We start from the raw sequence: 17,902 nt of genomic DNA on the forward strand, positions 1-17,902 counted from the left end.
TCATTTATGTAATGTAAAGGAGGTTGCCCCCTCGAAGAGGCTGAATTCTAAGGCGTTGATCTATCTTTTCTATCTTTTCTTGAGCTGGTTTCATAACATGTATATCCTCTTCTTTTGATGTTTCTTGATCCTTTTCTTCCTCCTATTCACAATCAATGTAAAATAATTTCTTCTCAGCACACTTATGACCTTTAATGTATTTATTCTCACAATTGTAACAAAGTCCTTTTGCTTTTTTTTCTTCCAATTGTTGTGGTTTCAACCTTGTAGTTTGTGGGAGGCTAGGAGAAACAACACGTCCATCTTTATAGTTGTGATGGGTAGAATTCCTTGTTGCCATAATTTTGCTTTCCACTTTTCTTTACAACCTGAATGCCTTATCCAATGAATCAAGTCCCCAAAGACAAACCTCGTGTTGAATGTTATCCTTTAAAGTCCCTATGGAGACATCAATACTCTGATTCTCTGGAATTTCATTTTCCATTATATTCAATTTTTGAAAGTCCTCAATGTGCTCTACCATTGAACACTTTTGTTTGAGATTTATCAATTGGCTAAAGAATGTGTTTCTTTTTGTATCCTCATAATGTGCTATCATTTCTTCCATGAAAATTGACCATGTAACAAGTGGTTTACGAGAACAACGCCCTATATACCATAAAAATTGGTCAGGTTCTAAATATGAAGATGCAATACGTACCTTTTGTAACAGTTGCACTTCATGTAAATAAAAATATTGCTCCATCTGTAGTATCCAATTTACCGAATCATGTCCATAAAACTTCCTCATATCGTCTTTTCTTTATTTTAGGAGCTCAATCTTGAAAAAACTGTAACTTTGTAATTTCGGATCTTCCAATCTTGAAATTGCGATCTATAGTAGCCCACTACGTCCTCCTTCCAATGCCACCATTCTGGTCAAAATTGTATTCTCCAAGAAAGAGTTATGTACAATCTCCCAAGATGGACTAATTATATACCTTTTTAGAAGATCGAACTTGTATGAAGTTCCACATGTCACTGTTTTGACCTTCGGATCTGAAAAATATACACATAAAACTATAGTCCATCCTCTTTCTATAACTTCTTATGAAATTTCAATATGATGCTCAGAGAGACAGTTATGAATGTTTTCCCCAGGTCACCTATTTCGGATTTAATTCGGGATCCTGTAGAAACCCTAAATGTCTCAAATTATATCTCTAAAATTATAGTGAGACAAGATCGGAAATTCTGACTTGAGATTCACCAAGATCTCGGATCAAATGTGTTTTAATTTCAGAGTCTGAACCTTAGTAGAAACACAATTATAGCGAAACATCCATGATGACCTGTTTGAGATGAAAAAAACCCTAACTCTCTCAAATAATATCTCTCAAACTATAGAGAAAGGATATGAAATTTGGACTCGAGGTGCAAATCTATTTCTTCTCAAATGGGTTTCTTTTTTTCTTCTGAAACATTGCAGCAAAAACGTTATAGTCAAAATTCCACCATGACCTGTTTGGAGCAGCGAAACCATAGAATCCAAAGCTCTAATACCAAATGTTATGAAACCATCTCACAAAAAAGATAGGAAAGATAGATAAACGCCTTAAAAATAAGCCTCTTCGAGGGGGCAACCTCCTTTACATTACACAAATGAACAATTCTTTCATTATACAAATGATAAGACCTCCTTTCTATATATAGGAGTCTAAGGGGTCATAATATAATTAGAGCCAACCTAACAATAATAATGCAAGGGCACAATAATAACAATAGTGTGCTTCTATGGGGCACAATAATAAAAATATGGGGACTACATGGTCACAACAATATAATAAGGGGGTTGTACTAAAAACAATAAGGGGTTACACTAGTAGTATAGGGACCTAACAAGTATCTTCTTTGAACTTATAACTCCCATTTAAAAGTACAGTGAAAACAAATTTCAAATACATAACATAACTAGGTTGGTTTGCAATGGCTTCTCTCTCTCTTACACACACGCACACACACATTCACATGCACATGTTTCTCCTTGTCTAAAGATGTAGAAGGTTTGTTCATACTTACGTATTTGTTAGCATAGTTTGAAGAAGAACAAAAAGAAATATAACTTTGCTCATAGGAAAAGTTGATCAACAGAAAACACCTCCCCATTACTCTGAAAATGTCTTGGCTTGTTACATCCAATTCACACTTCCGAGTGTTCGTTAAATTAAAGTGAATGGGACTAAATAATTCCTACCCTTTGAAACAGAAGTTGTTAGGTTTTGTTATTGATAATTTTTAGTAACATCAATGACACACATATGCCATTATTTTTTAACCTAATCCCCACTATGTTTAACATATTGTTGGATGCAATCTTGAATGGAAAGAGATGGAGGTATTGATGAGACTTGGTCACTAATTCCTAGTGTACTTAAACCAAATATGTATAGAAATGGATTTTTATATTTTGTATCCTGCCTGCCTCATTGTGAATATTTCATGTACAACTTGGTCAATAATGATCACTCACCTAACTCTATAATTTTTATTTCGTGACCCTCAGGATATTGGCTAAAGATGATCACTCGCCACCAATTGTTTTCTTTCATAAATACCTAATACAATATAGAGTATACATCATGCATAGTTGCAACAATATTCTTTTATAACTCACATTATCTTTTTCACATTTGTAAGTATTTTGCATTGTTGTTGACTGTACTAATTTCAGTTAGTATCAAAACCTTAGATTAACTACTTTGGGAGTTCTTCAATTCCATATTCCTTGGTGTCCCTTTTATTCAAAATTATCCTCAACATCTCACCTCCAAGCTACTCTAGGAATCCATAGCACATGAATGCTCTCTTCTCCTATTAGCAGGTTAATAGACATGCATGTAGCACCTTCCCACTCAATCTTCTTTATCCATTTTTCCACGACTTTCCATACATTTTCTACAATCATAGTACTCTTCAAAACCGTTAATACCACATGTTTAATTGCCATGCTAGAGTGGGTTCATATTGTGTCTATCATGGATTCTTGGCACAAATCTTATCATAGATCATAACTGAAGTACTACAATTTTGGCATTCAACTTGCAATATCAAGCACACTTGCAATTTTTTCATGAAACTCTCCTCGACACAAATTCTTCCTGTGGTGCCACACTTCAAAACTCTAGGTCAATGTAGCTGGTGTTTCAGTTTTGTATCATGACTTTTAAACTTACCATTTCTCTCCTGGGGTCTATGATTGTCCAATTTTGTGTCGGACAAAAATACCTTGCCATGTATGTATCCTACTCTACCTATTGTTTTTTTATTAATTTATGAGTTAGGATTGTTCAATATCTTCAGATATTGTAATGGAAGCTAGCAGAAGCTATTAACAATAAACAAATCAACTTTTCCAAGGAGTGTCAGAATGATTTTCTTTTCCAGTTGGTAAGTACTGTCCAGTTATGGTAACATACCCTATTTTTTGTCTTTGCTAGTGGGCTTTAGTACAAAAACTTTGAGGAATAAATAACCTAATAGTCACCCTATGCTTGTAAGGTTTCAGAGATGAAGGCATAGTACTTCCCCCCAAAGGAATATATCATTTTAATGAATGAAGCACCCACAGGTCTTTCTGTGTTAGTGTCTGGTGCTATGGTAGGTATCTTTCTGAATGTTACAGAGTCTAAAATTTCATAATTTTTCGTTGGTTCACTTTATTTCTTTTGTTGAATGTATGTCTTCAGATAGATAACTGCAACAAAGTGTTGTAAATGTTGATGTGGAGCTAGAATAACATTGAAATTTTGTTTCATTTTGCAAGAAATACTAGCAGATAAAGACAAGGGTAAAACAGAGCAGGAAAGCTAATTTATTTTAAAGGAAAGTGATTATTCATGCTCTTAGTATCTTCTTGTTAGGAGATTCATTACATAATAAGCATGAATATTAAAAGGTTTTCATTTCATTTACAAATAAATTTGGAACAACTATATATTTCACTTTATGTTTTAGTCACATTGGAAAATTTGAAGTACAGAAATGACATGTCTCATTCCAAATATCTTGTTTGTTTAACCCCAAGCATTAGTAGCACATACATTATTTTGAAATCATAAAACTAATTCAGTTGGTTTCTTTACTATAAACTTGTTTCCTACTACATTCCAAACTCTTGGGCAGTCCCAACATTACAATTCATAATGCTCATAATAAATCTTGCATTAAAAAATAAATGATAGAGTCAAAGAATGTTTCAATCTTATTACGAAGTACATTTTATGCACATGTTTATTTTCATTAGCATTTATTGAATGAACCATTGAGGTCCAGTGATTTCTACAGGAGCCCTAGGCTACATCCAGATATTTTTATGGGAAAAGGCTAGCTGATCTAAACCTATTGGAGAAATCAATAGGTTAAACAATATTTAATTTTCTTACGCCAATCTGTTTGACAAATCCCATCCATCCATAAGCTTGCAATATCCTACACCCCCACAATTCTACATTTGGAGGATCTACAGAGGTATGAATATCTAAACTAGTTAAAACTAATTTATAAATCCAAGATCCTTGATTGATTATATATAAGCATGTGCGTGGTTATGCAGCTTGAGATTCTAGCTAATAATCTTAACTAGACTCGTAGAGTAGCATGAGCTTTTGTATCAAGAGTTTGTTAATGCCTGCACCTTGAGTGCCGCATTGCAGTTCAAGTTCTTAGAAAAAATGAGAAAATTCTACTACATTCCAATTCATGATCTTAGGAAAAATAGGAAAATTCCGCTACATGTATTTAACGAGTATGTATAGAGAGGAGATTATAGATTTCATGTTAGAGAATAGAGTAGAGAACAGGTGGACTCATATGGATGCATCAGTTGTCTTGGTACTCTTAACAAGAATTTTATATGATCACACAAATATCTCAATATAATTGAGCATAAAGTTTTATTTTCCTAATCTATGATAGAAAACTATAACAAAGGGAATGGAGATACTTATCTGCTCATACGTATTGTGAACAAATGCAATTAAATTATTTACAACATACATGAATAATGGTGAAAATTCTCTTTAGCTAATTGAAATAATTACAACATATTTTAAAACCATTTTGCAGTCAAGAGGTTATAAAAAATACGCATAGTAAAACAAAACTGAACCGCCTATTTCGGCAATCCAATTTCAACATGGTATCAAAGTTATTTATGTGATTGTGATTCTTAGGGATTTGCAACGTAGGGAGAAAGGTATAGAAATCAGATGAATTCAAGTTATTTTTTAGATTTGGGAGTTTGTGCAGATAGCCTTAGGTGTGAGGACAGATTGGACGGAGAAAGGAATAACAATCAGTCTATCAAAAGGAATTCAAACTAATTTTTAGATTAGGGAGTTTGTGCAGCTAGCCTCAAGTGTGAAGACAGATTGGATGGTGCCTCAAATTTATTATGGTGAATGGTGAGGGTTACATTCGTATTAGAAGAGAATAATCTCAAGGACATTGTGACTCTAGTTATAGATCTATATCAGTTGAAAACTCATGACGAAAGGGAAGTGAAGGCTAACTGGATGATTGTGGATGATGCTATATTGGATCATTGGATCCATTGCATATCCAAGAAAAATATGGTGAATGAGATGTTTCATGGCTTATTTTTTCTACCCCAAATGTTTTATCGCTAGGAGATTAGAATTTTGTGATAGAATGCCAGGGATTAATTGAACTAGTTGTTCGAGTTGTTGTTGGGCACTTGGCTAATTTCATGCCCACATGTGTATTGTTCAATTTCTCCTCAGTAAGGCTCAATAGGGAAACTATCCACCAAAGTGGACAAGCATCTAGTAGGTTTCCCTACAAAGTATTCCTTGGAAAAAGAATCCCCGAGGGGTTAGTTCATGCGTATATCTTGGTATTTCGTAACACATAGGTTTAGGTTTAAGGGTAGATGGCACAAATTCTATACCCAAATTTGCAAGGGGATTTGATTGTGAATGCATCTGATATTGATTAATGATTCTCAGGAAAGAAACTTCGACAACCATGTGAGCTAGGGAAGTCGTGTAATTGCAAACAATATAAAGTGCAGAAAATATGGTAGCTTATTTGTATGATTAAAGAAGAGTCTTGGACCTTTTCCCCCTGTATTATATTTTTTATAAGTTTGCAACCAATTCATACAACTATGTCAACTAAGGAAGTCATGCAATTGCAAGCAGTATAAAGTGCAGTAAATATGGTAGCTTATTTGTATGATTAGAGAAGATTCTTGGATCTTGCCCCCATGTATTATATTTTTTACAAGTTTGCAACCAGTTCATATCGAAGTTCGCATTTTCTAAACTACATTTTGTTAAGATATGCTTCAAATACTATTGGATCTAAGTTATGCACTGTGTTCAAAATTTGCATCTACTGGATAGCTTGCTCCCAAGGATGGGTATTTGCTTGCTCCCATCAAATACCTTTGGATTTGAGGTATACAATGTGCTTATTTCTTACGATTCTAATGAGTTTTTTGCACCTGTGGCAATGTTCTTAGTAACTTATAGGGAGGAAGGGTTTGTGGTAATATCTTCCATGTTTTGTTGGACTTCAAAGGACTGGGTAGTTTTGAACGGATGTAGCTATTATTTGTTCTTAATTTAGACATGTTACTATCTTTTCTTGATTCTACTAATAAATCTAGTTTGAAAGAAGATTTCGATTTCGAGAAGACACAACAATATAGTTTGAAAGAGGATTTTATTTTGAGAAATACACGGGTAGTTTTTGATCGCCTCTAGAATGAGAACAACATTGTTAATCAGGACAAAGAGGAGACACTATTCAAATGAAATTTTAATCATTGGTATCAAATACTTTGACTGTTCCAATACTTGGGAGATTTGAGGCACGAAACTTTCCAAGAAAAAAAGCTTCCAACTCAACTGTTTATGTGCTTTGTTCATAAGACTCCAGATCAGTGCTTGACTCTCAAGACCAAAGAAGAATATCCAACCCAACTATTTTTGGACATGTTGTTTTAAGCTTGTTTGTGTAAGTTAACACCAATAAATTCATTTTGCTTGATTTTTGTGGAAGGCAATGTTTAATTGCAAATAGTATTCACCGGCATAATGAATTTGAAACCATATTTTCTCAATAGTGCAGTTAACACTTTTTGCAGTTCACTATGCTAGATGCCTTTCATATCTGCTTGCTACTAGATATCATGATCCAAGTAGGACATGGATTGGTGCTGCATTTCCATATTTTATGAAACAAAGCCTTTGGATTCTCTATATTATTGCAATCTATTTTTCCATTACCACTCTGACCATTATTGGATATGGAGACCTGCATGCTGAAAATATGAGAGAAATGATATTTGATATCATCTACATGTTATTTAATATAGGTTTGTCTGCATACTTGATAGTAAACATGACAAATTTAATTGTACATGGCACAAGCCGGACCATAAAATTTGTAAGGAATATATTTTTAATAGATTTTTGTATAGAAAAGTGATACCGACATATTCTCTCTTTTCAATGCAAAAATGATATGTCATATGAGGATTTGACTTTTATTTCGATTGTAGAGGGACAAAATTCAGGAAATGTCAAGATTTCCCTTTAGGAATCAGCTGCCACTGGAATTTCAAGATCAAATGTTGGCACATATATGCTTGAAATTCATGACAGAGGTATTGCAACAAGAAGAAACATTAAATAATCTGCCAAAGGTCATCTGCACAAGCATCACAAATGTCTTGTTTTTTCCTATTGTTGATAAAGTGTATCCTTTCCAAGGAGTGCCACATGATTTTCTTTTCTAGCTAGCAAGTACTGCCTAATTATGGTAAGGATACCTTATCTTTTGTCTTTGCTAGTGGGCTTCAATACAACAACTTTGAGGAAAATTTAAACTAATATTCACCCTCTACTTAGAATGTTTTGGAGATGAAGGAAGAGTACTTTCACCCAAAGGAAGATGTCATTTTAATCAATGAAGCACCCACGTATTTTTATGTGTTAGTGTCTAGTGTAGTGGTGTTGTGGTAGGTATCTTTCTAAATGTTTCAAAGTCTAAAATTTCAGAACTTTTAGGTGGTTCACTTTATTTCTTTTGCCGAATGTGTGTCTTCAAAAAAAGAACAACAACAAAGCATTGTAAATGTTGATGTGAAGCTACAATAACATTGAAATTTTGTTTCATTTTGTAGGACATACTAGAAGACAAAGACAAGCATAAAACATAGTAGGCAAGCTATTTTTTTTTAAATTTAAGTGATTATTCATGCTCTTAGTATCTTCTTTATGTTTTATTTTTTTTTAAATTTAAGTGATTATTCACTTTATGTTTTAGTCACATTAGAAAATTTGAAGTACAGAAATGACATATCTTATTCCAAATGACTTGTTTGTTTTACCCCGGGAATTAGTAGCACATACATTTTTTTGAAATCACAAAACTAAGTCAAATGGTTTCTTTATTGTGAACTCGTCTCATGCTGCATTCCAGATTCTTGGGCAGTCCGATCTTGGAGATGTCTTTTGAGAAACTGGAGTGCTCTTTTATAGACCACAACAATACACAGTCCATACAAAGAGGCTTTCTCAACTTTTACGACTGAACCGCAATTCATTCATGAATATTTTACAATATAATAATGCAGATGGATCAACCATCATGAAAAACCTTCTTAATGTTTACAAGCAAGAATTACGATAAATATGCTGAGTGAACTTACCATAATAGGCTTTTCTAGGAAGAGGATCAATTAAATGTATTATTGTAATGTCTTGGTTAGTATTGCAGGAAAACTTAACTTCGTGTTGATATGTCTCTCGCAATTGAAGGAACTGAAGGACCCAAATTTTGGACAACTTTAAAAAAAAATGGATTAGTTTCTAGCTAAGAGAAGAATTGATGTACCTGTTTGTCTATGTTCTATTGCTCCAATAGGGGACGCCCTTCTAATGGAGGAATTATTGAAGAGAGGGATGGATCCTAATGAATCAAACTACAATTTTTGGACACCCTTGGTAAATTTCAAAACTAAAATTCATTTTGAACAGTAGAGTTTCATGGTCTTCGCAACACTTTCTTTATGTTTTTGTGGTTCCTGACTTAAGTACATATTTTATTTTGAAAGCATATACTGTTATGAGTGGGATAACTGATTAAAACTTTCCATTTTGTTTTGTTTTGTTATAAGCACATTGTTGCAACAAATGGCTTTAAGGCTTGTGTCAACCTTCTTTTAGAATATGGAGCAGATGTCAATAGAAAGAGTATATTTTCCCCTCCCTTGTGCACTCGTTAGTTGTTTTCCCAATCAAGGAGTGTATTTCTTAATATAAACACGTGTTCTAAAATTTTCTCTCAAGCTCAATGAAATCAACATATTTTTAAATTTCAAAATGTTGCCACTATTAATAATATGAAGAATTTGACCAGAGTATATTTAACATTTCATAAACTTAACAGATGAAGATAGAAGTGTTCCTCTATGGGAAGCAATACTCAGCCAGCATAAACCAGTTTCCACATTACTTTTTGATAATGGTGCAAATATTCATATCGGTACTATTGTCAGTTTCCTCTGCACTGCTACACAAAATAGGGATTTGGATATGTTGAATGATTTACTAAGTTATGGATTAGATATAAATGCAACAAATGGATATGGGAACACATCCCTCGATGTTTCCATCAATGATGGATTGACAGAGGTAGTGAAATATCTTTTGGATCATGGAGGAGACATGAACAAAACAGATTGTGGTGGTTGGACACCAAAAGCTTTGGTCAGAGAATCAAGGACATGAATAAATATGAGAATTATTTCAAGAAAAATCTCAGTCAACATATTCACACTTATGTTTATCTGTCAAAGATTCGTCTGTCCCATTGAACCTAGATGAGAAAAATCATGTGGAGATCATGAAACCTTTAGGATTTGTAGAGGAAAATGGCATTCATCATTTTATAAATACAATTTCCACTCCACCTAATGGATTGCAGAGGAAAAGAGTTGCTAATTTTGATAATTGTCTTTTTGATATAGTCACAATGTCTTGCAACATCGATCCTAGTGTTGGTGGCATGAGTCACACAATTAATTGTTCCTGTTGGACAAGCCCCTCTCTTCCTAAAAGAGTGACGATCTACAGAAATCACCCAATTTACAACAAAGAAAATAAGCAAGCAGGGAAAGCGATACTCTTGCCAAATACAATTCAGGAGCTACAGTTCAGATTTCCTATAATATTTGAAATCAAAGTGATGCAGAAGAACTTAAAATTAGCCATCATATAATTGTTGTTCTCGCAGGTGAAAATTTTGATTATTTTCTTGTGAAAATTTTGAGTGAAGATTCTACATAAATATATGATATCGATGTCATTAGAGAAGGGGTTAGTCTAATCCTTGTTGAAAATGAAGAGACTGAAGAGATATATCAGATGTATGATCAATGATAGTTGTAGAAATTTTGTCAACATGCCAAAATGATAGTTGTAGAAATTTAAGGCATTTGATTTCGTAATTATTTGGCTAGATTTGGGAGGCCTTTCAAAAATATAATGAAATATTTCTAGAAGTACAAGGGTTTCAACAAATGAATACTATACTCATGAAAAAAACTTGACTGCAAGGACAAGCATATAGGAAAGTATTGCAAGGCAGAGACATGGTGGTGGATTTCTTGTTTGTTGTTAATGGTGATATATCAAGACTTCTAATATTTTTTTGGACCTCATCCAAGTGGGATGTTGTAGGCACAAAGAGAAGAATTCATTATGCCCACTTTCATGTTCCCAAACAAGGACTTCCTGAAAAAGTCAGGCCCAAGATTGAAAAATCGATTCCACATGATCCTCCTCATCACATACTTCTCAGTAGTTCCAATGATAGCAATAGTGGTAGCAGGAGACACGATATGCAAGATTTACGCACTACTACACAGGGGGTTGTTTCAGAAAATTAATTAAGATGAAATCCATATTTTGTTTGAAGAATTTAATTAAATTAATTTTCATCTAAGATCATGTATGAGACTTTTCAATGTTTTCATTTTTATATTAAAATCAGTTGACATATATGAAAAATCAAGGTTTCCATATAGACATAGCAGGAAGGAGCACAGGTTGAGCTAAAGGAGCTATTCAGTTTGCTAAATGAGCTTTTCATACAAACATGAGCGTTCAAATGGGTTAAAAGAACTATTCTTGCAATCAATCAAACCAAGTGGTAATGGTGTCAATGAAGCGATTTGAAGCCTTTTTGGGACCCTTTTTTATATTTCTTTATTGACAAAATCTGATGTAGAAAGCAATATGAAAGTTAATTGTTGTGGTGAGATATTAAGAGTTTGTGCTAATTTTAGTTACTTTTCTTTCTAGGACTTGTTATCACTCAGGTTTTCCCAAAAGTTGTAAGAAAAGGAAGGATGTCAAGGTAACCACAAACCAATCTTTTAGACACAGAAACTAGCCAATTTGTATCCAGAGAGGGCTCTCTCTTTATAATTTAGCTTTGTTTTTAAATGTATTAGGCTAGTTATGAAGTTCAAGGGTTTTTTTTTGAGTTTGGGTGGTGAGATTCGATAGAACAGAGAGGTAAAATTGAGCATTTTAGTCCATTGTGCTAATGGAGTCAAAGAAGATGGCTTTCTGGATTTGGTTTCTTAACAGAGGATGGCTTCACAAAGCAAGGTAGTCAAACAGGGAACAAATGAAGACTGGAAAAAGTTGGAATGGGCTCAAATGGGTGAAGGGCAGTTAAGAATCCTTCAACCTATTTTAAAGAGGGGAAATGGATGATTACTGATAAGGAGCAGTTAAGAATTCTTTAGCAAATAATCAACATGAAAGAATTAGAAAACATGAGCAGTTAAGAGTTCATTGTTTATCTAAATTCTGAAGAAAACAAAGAGAATAATAAAGACTGAAAACAAAGTGCAGTCAAGCATATTCTGAAATTAACCTTTCTCTTTATTATTCAGATTATGAAACACAGATGATATAGTAAACCAGAAAAATGTAAAACACAAGATATAGGGGACTTATTGATCTGGAGTTTGATTCAAGAATTCTGTGACAAGTCCGTTGCTTCAATTCTTCATCCAGTAGGCCAGACAACAGATTGTTTCAACAACTATTTATTCCAAAAATTCAGTATTACAGCAGAGTCTAGGAAATCCACACACCACCAACCACCTCCAAACTCTAATGGAGGGGGTACTTATACTACAAATTTGTACAACAAATATCTCATTACAGCTGTGAGATAATATCTAGTTTTAACTAATAAGAGTTTACAAGTAAAGTAGAAACAACTGACTGATGTTGTGCTGGGGGCAGGCCTTTAGGGTTCAGCATTGCAGTTGTCTTCTATAGTAACTTTGTGCCGACTTCCTGTCTTAATTGATGCATTACTTCTGATCTGCTTTCTTTAATTCTTCTCTGTCGCTTTTAATTCTGCTCTAGCATATTTAATATTGATTTGATACACTTTAATGTTGAACTGATACTCTTTAATTGTTGTTTTGACTCTTGCTCACCACTCTCTGGAAAAATACAACTGATAACGTGTCTTCTGATTACCTTTCCTTTAGATTTTCTATGGCTGGTATGCTAATTTCCTGCGGAGATTGCTGAGAAGTTCTGCCAATTGATGCGCTGATAGCCATGTATTAAGAAAATTTACAGGTACCTATGTCAAAGGAGGAGGAAACCGTACTCTAGAGGGTCGGTTGACAGGTGAAGGAGCTCATTGATGGAGCCTTTTCTGGTCTGGAGGCGGTCGAGAATGAAATGCGAACTCGGTAGATATCATGCCCAGAGTGTCATTTGCAGCGAAAATATAACAAAAAATGATATTTTATCCCTTTTTTGACAAAATGAAGCTTGGCGGGGATTTTTGACTTGAAGGATGGCTGACGTCAGTAGGAGTACAGAACAAATGATGTGGCAGTGACATCAGTGGAAGGGTGATGTTAGCAGATGATGTCAGTGGGGGGTTGGTAAGCGGTTTTGCCCTGCAACACTTTTGGGGTCAAGTGGTTTCAGGCGGGGAGGGAGCGATCACGCTGGGAGAGCAACGCGTGTCCTTGGTATGGTGCCAAAACTGCTAGTTCCCCGCAGGTTAAACATCGGTTGAAAGGGGGGTCGCGAAATACATGCGGACCGTCGGATGGTGGAGCGGAGATCTGACGGCGGACGGGTTATGATCAAGGCGGAGGTTTAATGTGTGAGTGCAATACAAATCAAGAATGCTTTTTAATGTTTTTCGAGGTTATTTTCATTGGTGGGGCTTGGTTATTAACCGACCCAGACGGTGATTAATCCATTTAGCGCGACGGTGGGGAGTTTATTAGTGAAAAAATAAATCCGTTAATTTCTTTCAAATAGTGCTATGGTCATAATCGACCGGGGTGGGGATATTAATTACTTGGGGTTTTGTTATATTTACATAATACAGGATAAGGGTGATATTTACATGGGAGTTTATATAATAAATGTTAATCGTTAATATTAAAACGAATGAAAGTGCCAAGTTCTAAAACACTTTACATATATTTAAAACTTGGGCTAAAGCCAGAAAATGGTTTTTATGGAGAATATGGCCATTTCCCTAAGTAAAATAGGGTCTTATTTAGGCACTGTTTATGAAATGAGATGAGTGATTTTAGTGGTATTAAGCAGATCTCAATACTTTAGGGGGAAATTAGTAAATGATTAGGGGAAAATATTAAGGGGAGTTAGTTATGAATCTTATCTTGCTTGAACTACATCAGGTGTAATATCTGCCTAGCACTTGTGATAGAAGTGAAATTTAACACATTGAGAGATATGATCCATCACAAGTATCATTCTGCAACATCAATATACCTACCTGGCCTACTTTGCCTAGCATTTTTTCTTCTCTTTCTTGGGTGCACTTGACATGCAAACCCTCCTCAACTTTTCTTTTCTTTGCATAGTAAGCCTACCTAAGTCTGCACTTATTACTTCCAAGGGCTTAGATTAAACTATTGAGCTCCTTTGTTTCTCTACCTATCTACTTATCTGCCAAGATTAAGCCGTTTTGCCATTCATCAATAGTGGCAAAAAGTTCAGCAAGCTGCACATAATGCTTTATTTGTAGAAAATGGAAAAGTAGTGGCATTTTGGATTTGCACACTTTCCTGGTCTTTCTTTTATTGGGGTTCATTTCAATATTGCTAATCACTACAAATAGTTCAATGATGGCTAGAAGTAGTTATATCTTAAATTTGTCAAGTGATAAGCAAGAAGATCTAGTTGAGAAAGAGCGCAATCCCACAAATCCATAGTAGGTATAAGCATTAATCAAGGCCATATCAAACGATTTTGACTTGAATGTGGATTATATGTGTTTCTTATATTGTGTTTTTTAATGTAAACATTAAAAGGGAGTATTGGAGATAATGTTTTCACTAATGCAGTGTGTTAAGTCTAGATTTGATTTTAGATATTGTTGAGTGAACATCTAAACCTCCATAACCATCTTTGAAATTAGGAAAATCTGATACCAACTATTTAAATATATTATATTTGGCTTTGAAATATAAAAAATAGTTTTATTGTGTTCAATTATATATCTCTATATATGTATATTCATCACAAGTACAATTATAAATTAAATATATATATATATATATATATATATATAATCTATAGAAATAAAAATCATTTAGGTTTTTCATTGTGAAAAAGATTTTGACCTAAAAAGATTAATTCCTTTTTAAACTCACTAGATCAATGATAAATATATATTGGTATATAAGTATCATGGATTTGGTTTTAAGGTTTCAACATATAGATTCCAATGGCTATGCTCAACCATTGGGTGTTCATATATTTTAGAGCAAATTAAACATCTGTATAAACAAAACAAAAATTTCTCGGTAAAAGACTAAACTATTGTATTATGTACAAGTTTCAAAAATACATCAAGGTGAAACAAGAGAGAGTCAGGCTCTGGGTATGTCACCCGAGAGCAATTGAGTCATCCCAAAACTAGCCCACACAAGGGCGCCAGACACAAAAGCCAGACTTCCAACCCACGCCCACGTAGGGGCACCAACCATTTCATCCCACGTAGGGGACACCGACCTTACCCTAATCATTGACACAAAATTCAGGAACATGGACATAGACCCAGACACGAAAGAGACCAGAAGCAGTGATACTCTGACAAAGTCAAAAAATAAACAACAGAAGACCAAACAGAAAGCCATAGAAACCTTATGTGCGGGCGTCCTCAGTCGTCCATTTGCACCTCCTCTACCCGGCACCAGCCATAGGCTTCTCTTTCAGCCGCAGTGGGAAAGGTGTCTTCCTCCTCGCAAGTTCCCGGCTTCTTATCTTGCTTGCGTTGCATTACGTTTTCCAGGTCTGAGGCCGCACCCTTAACCTCCTGCTCCTTGTCCGCTTCAGAGGCCGCTGCTTCATGCTTCTGATTGTCATTCGTCCTCTGCCCCTGTTCATCCAGGGCGTCCTCATCTTCCCGGGCATTTTCTATGAACAAGACTGAGACATGCGCGCTAATCCGCGGATTGTTCATGGCACTGCTGAAATTGAATATAGCCGAACCAAAGGCAGGCAGGGCATTCGAGCTCGAAGCCCCTGCATCCATGAATTGGCTGGAGTGGAGGGGGTTGGCGTCAGTAGAGCGAGCGAGGTTGCAGTGGCAACAATGGACAGCATTGTCCACATCATGATTGCGCACGATTCCCCCTCTGGAAGTGCCTCGGCGGCTAAGCATGCGCTGTCGAGGACTCACCATTCTCGTGGGATGCAGGGGAAAGAAATTCTTACAGACCATAGGGTAGTTCAAACCCCCTGCACCTAGACCCCCTGCAACCAGGCCCCCTGCACCCAACGCCAAGTGAGGGATGAACCAGACAGACGGAGAAGAAATCCCAACAGAGACGGAGAGGCCAGGCAACTGCAAAACCCCAAACATTCTCTGATCCCATGCAGCGATATCCCTTATAACTTCACCTGCTCTGCTTTGGAGCTCCCCCGCCATAACTGCTACCGTCGCCTGAGCCAAATTACCTCGCAGAGCATTAACTCTCCTCTGCCATCCCACCTTATACCAGTTGCGGTCGATGGCTATGTTCTTTACTGCTGCCATGTGATGGCCACAGGATGGCATGTGGCCATCTCCCAACGCCTGTTCCATCTCAGATATCACCCGCATTCGGGGTTGTATAAACAATTTTACTTGAAGGAACGAATTTTAATATTAAAATACATATTCATATGTCATATTTACTTGTGCTGGTTTATTTGAATTTTTATTTTATTCTTCGTTTTATTATTTTTTTTCTATATTATTTTAGAACATACATATTTATATATAATATTACCTTTTAATTAGAGTGCATTTTAAATATATTTTAATATTATAAATTAATAGTATATACTTTATATAAATTTAAAATGATGATATTATTTATGATTATATAATTTGGTATCTCAGTAATAATAATGTTTGTTAGTTTCATTAAAACTTAAATATCTCAAATTGTAGTAAAATGAAAGTGTTATAAATTGGTAGTAAGGTTTGTTGAATATCTCATCATATCTACTGAAATAGAAGTTGTGTATATTAAGTTGGAAATGATTTAATAATAACTTAATTTATTTTTACTACATTGAAATTTAGCGCTAATAAAAACTATTTATTTATTGAGTTATTGACTTAGATCATTAGCACAACAAAATATCCTTCTACATCATAGAAAAAAGACCACGAAATGCTACCACTCATTTAAAGGAACTAAAATGTAAATTGTCAAGTGAATTTACTTGTTTGAGATAAGAAAAGATGTTGAGAAATATTTTAGTCACGTTAAATAAGCTATACAAACCATAAATATGGAATATGGTTGTAAATCCTAGAGATTCATAAATATTTGTAAATTAAGACAAGAGTACCAAGTTTAATTTAGGAATTTTATAAGGTAAAAGAAACCAATAAAAAAGAATAATATGTAATAATTATGAAAGGAAAATATGTTATTATGGATAGATGCTAAATAACCTATAAGAAATAATATTTCGGACATTCCAAATGTTCTTTTGGATATATTAAGATTTTTTATATAACATCGAAACTTATGTAAAATTAATATTATACTTGTTGAAACAAGAGACTATGAATAATGTGGGATCCCTAAAATAGATTATATGGAAAAATATGAACAAGCATAACAAATTACCTTGGAGAGTCTCGTTATTATTTACCTTGATTTTTACAAACTTTAGGCCTTATGGAAGCACTCTATTCTTTCTATTAATGCTAAAAAATGTCAAGAAATTACATCTTTAGTGAGATTTACATACTCCCAAGATCACTAGTTTTGTTAAATCTATAAAAAGGAAAGAAACAAGCATATGAAAAAAAACACTTACCAAAAAGGAAGATTTTCATGTTCAAGATCAAAAATTCATCAGAACTTTTACATCTCTCTATCCTTCAGGCTTATCGACACTTATCGGATATTGCAACTTTTAAAGGTTCCTCACTTTAAGAAGTTCTGGTATTCTGATTCCCGAGAGGTCGATTTTCCGATACACCAATCTCTGGGATTCCCATATCCTCCAAAATACGATACAGCCGACTCTGATGTATCGAAGCTCTAATATTCTGATATCACCAATATGTTGACATTTGACATTTTGATGCATTGATACGTCGATCTCCGGGGTTCTAATATCCTGATGCACTGATACGTCGATCTCCGGGGTTCCGATATCCTAATGCACTGATACATTAACCTCCCATATTTTGATGTGTGGATATGTTGGACCTTTGACATTGCGCTCTTCGATATGCCAATATGTTGGACCTTTGACATTGCACTCTTCGATATGCCGATATGTTGGACCTCTGA

General features: G+C 34.8%; 1 pseudogene; it reads left to right on the plus strand.

Moving 5' to 3' along the window:
- Window positions 1–6,417: 6,417 nt before the first annotated feature.
- Window positions 6,418–13,187, plus strand: LOC149196894 (potassium channel AKT1-like; annotated as a pseudogene).
- Window positions 13,188–17,902: the final 4,715 nt, after the last annotated feature.

Source organism: Pinus tabuliformis, chromosome 2_2, assembly GCF_031772625.1.
Source record: "Pinus tabuliformis cultivar Carrire ecotype Pingquan chromosome 2_2, CPIR1, whole genome shotgun sequence".
In the NCBI taxonomy this organism is placed as follows: domain Eukaryota; kingdom Viridiplantae; phylum Streptophyta; class Pinopsida; order Pinales; family Pinaceae; genus Pinus; species Pinus tabuliformis.